This window comes from Bubalus bubalis, chromosome 20 (assembly GCF_019923935.1).
Source record: "Bubalus bubalis isolate 160015118507 breed Murrah chromosome 20, NDDB_SH_1, whole genome shotgun sequence".
NCBI lineage: Eukaryota > Metazoa > Chordata > Mammalia > Artiodactyla > Bovidae > Bubalus > Bubalus bubalis.
In genome coordinates, this window is record NC_059176.1 from 20326659 (window position 1) to 20332658 (window position 6000).

Sequence of the window (6000 nt, forward strand, 5' to 3'; positions counted from 1 at the left end):
CTTGATCTGGTTGAGGTCTAGTTGCAGCGTCTCTTAATCTGAAGACTTATGAACTAAAGTCAAATTATCAGTCATATGATACAAGAGTCATGGGATAACAACAACAAATTCTCCCATATAATTTTGGAAGATGAGAAGGATTTAGTAATCACTGAACCATAACAATTTTGAAATTCCACTTGACACTAACTGGGGCTTGAAAATATGTCTTGACTTATATCCTTTTAATAGGTCCATAGACTACTATTCTCAGCCCTGCCTTCTAGGAATTAATTTCTTTTTTTTTTTTTAATCACCTCCTTGGTCAATTATGAAAAGATTGGAAGACATCTTTTTGGCAATCTATTTAACTATGTGCAGAATTTTGGAGACCAAGCAGCAATTAATATCTCAAGAACTCTTAATCTCTTCTAGTCTACGGTGGTGGTGCTTTTTGCTAACACAACTATACTTTACCCATAAATATATGTGAATTTTTAAAAATGTTTTTCAGGCCCACTCTGCCAAAATTGGGCTTCCCTTGTGGCTCAGCTGGTAAAGAACCTGCCTGCAATGTGGGAGACCTGGGTTTGATCTTCCCAAACTGGGTTGGGAAGACCCCCTGGAGAAAGGAAAGGCTATCCAACTCCAGTGTTCCATCCTGGAGAATTCCATGGACTGTATAGCACATAGGGTCACAAAGAGTCGGATGCAACTGAGAGACTTTCACTTTCTGCCAAAATCTATTGATATGTCCATAATTCTTTCCCCAAACCTCTTTCTCTAGATTCAATTATATGTATTTTGGATGTATCATGTTTTAGTAAAATACTACTTTATTCATCCAGCATCACTTTTATCTTGCGAATGGCATTTTGTTCATTTTAGAGGCATAATTTTAAGGGATGGTAATTAATTTAGAAGTTTTAATAAAAGATTAGATAACAGGCTTCACTGAATCTTTATCCTGAGATTATTTTTAGTGATAACCTCTGAGTTAGGCATTTTACTTGTCTTATTAGCCACACCTTTAATTTGTCAAAAAATAATTTCATTTAGCAACTCTGCAGTCTTGTATTATCTCTACTACTACTAAACACTGCTCGAAAACTGGCTGTTTCTTTTCAGATTTCATCATTTTTTTGTACCTCTGTATGTTTATCAGGCACATAATCCTACAAATGCAGGTAATAACTTTAGTAAAAGTTTCAGTACTAAAATCCACAGGTCAGATTTTTCTAGTATTTCATTAGAGTTTCCTCACTTTTTCTGGACATTTATAGCAGTTTTCTTGCAGCCTATAGCACTGAAAATCACATTTTGTTGAAATGGCACCCCATTTCCCAGTGTCAACTTCTGGTCAGCTATTGGCATAGTAAGGCTGCAGACTATATCATCCCAAAACTCAGTGGCTTAAAATAACATTTATTCTTATTCCTGTGTCTGCAAGCCACGTGGAGGCATCTCTGTTGTTACCAGCAAGTCTTAAATAGGTTCAGTCCCAGCTACATGTTTGATTTAGTCTATTCTGTATCTCTTTCATCCCTCTGAGACAGTTTTGAGTGTGGAAAAGAGGATGCCTACTCTTTCCCAGTTGGACATCCCAGGTGCCTCAGTGGTAAAGAACCTGCCTGCCAGTGCAGAAGACACAGAAGATGTGGGCTTGATCCCTGGGTCAGGAAGATCCTCTGAAGGAGGGTATGGCAACCTATTCCAGTATTCTTGCCTAGAGAATTCCATGGACAGAGGAACCTGGCAGGCTACAGTCCACAAGGTCATGAAGAATCGGACATGACTGAAGCAACTTAGCATGCTTGCTCTTTCCCAGTAGCTAATCCAAATTGTGTGTGTATGTGTTTAGATATTGCTCAGATCAGTGTATTAGAGGTACATGGATACCACAACTTGTTGGTTTTAAAGTGCTGAGCCTTATGTAAAATCTACTGCAAAAGATAGTTCTGGCCAGCATATTGTTGACATAAAATCCTTCTAGTCTAGTTGGTATCAAGCAAAGGTAAGAAGTATAGCAGATCTGCTAATGTCATTCATCGTATGTATCATTATGCCTGATCAAAAAGATATTTTGAAGGAATCACTTAGTGCCAAAGCCTGGAATTGTGGAGTAGAATAGGGTTTTTTCCACTTAATCTGACAGTGACAGCTGTCAAAATTGCAGTGTCATTTATCTAGTGATCATATATTTAGCTTCTTGATTTTCAGGCAGAAACCAAAATAAAGAGACTTCTCACTTTTCCTTCCACTGTATCTGCTCTTATAGATGTAGCTCATTTTACAAGCACAGCTATGGAAGTCATTGCTGCCTTGGCAGTGATCTCTGAGTCTCATACAGTCTGGAGGCACGAGATCATTGCCAAGGGACAGGGGAAAGTAGCAGTGAATAGCACTAGAGTAAGAGGGTAATGGTGGTAATAGAGTGACATGAAACCTTGAAACACTTTGTTGGATCTTTGGACATATATCTATACATACGGCTAATGTAACTCTCAGCTCTCAGTGGTAGAATTGGGCAGAATGTCAAGTAAGTAACTATAATTGTGTAATTTATACATGGCCAAGAGTGATTAAGGGACTTCCCAGGTGACTCAGTGGTAAGGAATCCGCTGTCCATTGCAAGAGACATGGGTTCAATCCCTGGGTGGGGAAGATCCCCTGGAGTAGGAAATGGCAACCCACTCCAATATTCTTGCCTGGAAAATCCCATGGACAAGAAGAGCCTGGCAGGCTATAGCCCATGGAGTCACAAAAAGTCGGACGCAACTGAGCACACACACAAGAGTGATTAAAGACTGAATTATCTTCAATGGAAAATCCAAGAATCTCTTCTAACTATGGAGCACATACTCTGAAGGAGCATCAGATTCTCTAAAGGGCTGTACCATATGCAAAATTTGTGACCTGATACACTCACTTCAGGAATACAGATTATTCACAGTCTGGTTAAAGAGTTAATGCATCCTTCAGTCATGAAGGAACTGAATTACATGCTTCTAGGTGCATTTCCAGGTGGCACTAGTGGTAAAAAAAACAAAAAAAAACAAACAAACAAAAAAAAAACCCTCCTTCCAATGCAGGAGACAGATGCAGGTTCGATACCTGGGTTGGGAAGATTCCTCTGGAGAAAGGCATGGTAACCCACTCCAGTATTCTTGCCTGGAGAATTCCATGGACAGAAGAGCCTGATGGGCTACAGTCCATGGGGTGGCAAAGAGTCAGACATGATTAACATGACTTAGCATGCATGCAGGCCTATTTCAAATAGGAAATGTCTTAGAATATTTTTTTCCCTTAATTTTAGTATTCTTTTGGGGAAAAAAATCCCAGTAAAACTTCAGACTTAAGATAGAGATCCCCAGGCAATAGTACATTAAATCCTAGAAAGTCAGCAGTAGAATGAACTGAAGATCTGTGGGAGAAGAAAATCATTGCCTCGTTTCACCCTCTGCCACACTTCCGCCTTAGGTAATATAGAAAGGTCTGAGAAAATACAGTTTATGTGTTACTAAGGTACACTGGTTTCTGAGACAGGTACAGCGCATTGAGCCCCTTTTCTATTACTGCTTGTCTGAACTTGGGGAAAATCTCAGAAAACACTAAATCTTGATTTTCTTACTTTAAAATGGTTATGATAGTACCTATTGCATAATGTTATCGAAAGATGAAATGACTATATATATATGGCGTTACTCTAGTATATGGTAAAAAGAAAATACAGAAAAAAATAGTACCATTCTGCTCCTTCTCTTTCCTCTTGTTTATGTCTTTTTCTTCTACCCACTCCAGTCTTCCTCCTCTCTTCTGTATCTGCTCCTTCTCTTTCCTCTTGTTTATGTCTTTTTCTTCTACCCACTCCAGTCTTCCTCCTCTCCTCTGTATTTCCCCTACCCTCTTTTATCCGCAAGAATTTAGATGTTTTCATAGACATTAGATACAATAATTATTTGATGAGTGCACAAAATTGAATCCTAGAGAAAAAATAATGAAAGCAAAAATCATCTGAGATTTAGATCCAAATACTTAGGGATTTAAATATAAGGCTGTCGAAGTTTTAACCACTGTACAAAATGATTGTTTCCTATGAGCATATAAACAGCATAAGAGTCAAACATTAGCAAATAGAGTTGTACAACATTATGGTATAAATAGCTTAGCACTGAATAGATGTTCTCTTATACATTCATATATTTAGAATACAGATTGCAAAGAAATGCATGGCTTTAATTTCTCATCTTTGACTTATTGACCACCCTTATTCTAAATTTATTATTAAAGCAACTGAGGACATGTCATATAAAAAATATTGTACTATGTATCTAATTCCCAAAGCAAGAATCATAATCAGTCTGTTTCAAGCCATTTTACTAGAGAATCAAATAAATATGTTTTGTAGACAGCTCCATAAAATGCAGATTTGAGGGTCCTTTGAGGAAAAGAAAGTATTGTGTGGTGCTCACTACTCATAATAATACAGATTTGAAACTGTGGGATTTACCTGTAAGGAAAAGGGATTATTGTATAGTACTTCAGACAACTCAGAGCTTTATTTTTCATGTTATAAAATATCAGAAAGGAGACTCGTGCTGGCGTTTTTATCAACTGCTCTTCAAGGTCAGTTCTGTGTCCAGTTCTAACTGTTGCTTGCTGACCTGCATACAGGTTTCTTAAGAAGCAGGTCAGGTGATCTGATATTCCCATCTCTCTCAGAATTTTCCACAGTTGATTGTGATCCACACAGTCAAAGCTTTGGCATAGTCAATAAAGCAGAAATAGATGTTTTTCTGGAACTCTCTTGCTTTTTCCATGATCCAGCAGATGTTGGCAATTTGATCTATGGTTCCTCTGCCTTTTCTAAAACCAGCTTGAACATCTGGAAGGTCACAGTTCACATAAGGCTGAAGCCTGGCTTGGAGAATTTTGAGCATTACTTTACTAGTGTGTGAGATGAGTACAATTGTGTGGTAGTTTGAGCATTCTTTGGTATTGCCTTTCTTTGGGATTGGAATGAAAACTGACCTTTTCCAGTCCTGTGGCCACTGTTGAGTTTTCCAAATTTGCTGGCATATTGAGTGCAGCACTTTCACAGCATCATCTTTTAGGGTATGAAATAGCTCAACTGGAATTCCATCGCCTCCACTAGCTTTGTTTGTAGTGATGCTTCCTAAGGCCCACCTGACTTCACATTCTAGGATGTCTGGCTCTAGGTGAGTGTGAGTGATCACACCTTTGTGATTGTCTGGGTCGTGAAGATCTTTTTTGTCCAGTTTTTCTGCATATGCTTGCCAACTCTTCTTAATATCTTCTGCTTCTGTTAGGTCCATACCATTTCTGTCCTTTATTGAACCCATCTTTGCATGAAATGTCCCTTGGTATCTCTAATTTTCCTGAAGAGATTTCTAGTCTTTCCCATTCTATTGCTTTTGTCTATTTCTTTGCATTGATCATTGAGGAAGGCTTTCTTATCTCTCCTTGCTATTCTTTGGAACTCTGCATTCAAATGGGTATATCTTTCCTTTTATCCTTTGCCTTTCGCTTCTCTTCTTTTCACAGCTATTTGTAAGGCCTCCTCAGACTTTTTTGTATTTCTTTTTCTTGAGGATGGTCTTGATCCCTGTCTCCTGTACAATGTCACGAACCTCCATCCATAGTTCATCAGGCACTCTGTCTATCAGATCTAGTCACAGAACTGGACACGGAACAATAGACTGATTCCAAATAGGAAAAGGAGTACGTCAAGGCTGTATATTGTCACCCTGCTAATTTAACTTATATGCAGAGTACATCATGAGAAACGCTAGGCTGGAGGAAGCAGAAGCTGGAATCAAGATTGCTGGGAGAAATATCAATAACCTCAGATACGCAGATGACACCACCCTTATGGCAGAAAGTGAAGAAGAACTAAAGAGCCTCTTGATTAAAGTGAAAGAGCAGAGTGAAAAAGTTGGTTTAAAGCTCAACATTCAGAAAACTAAGATCATGGCATCTGGTCCCATCATTTCATAGCAA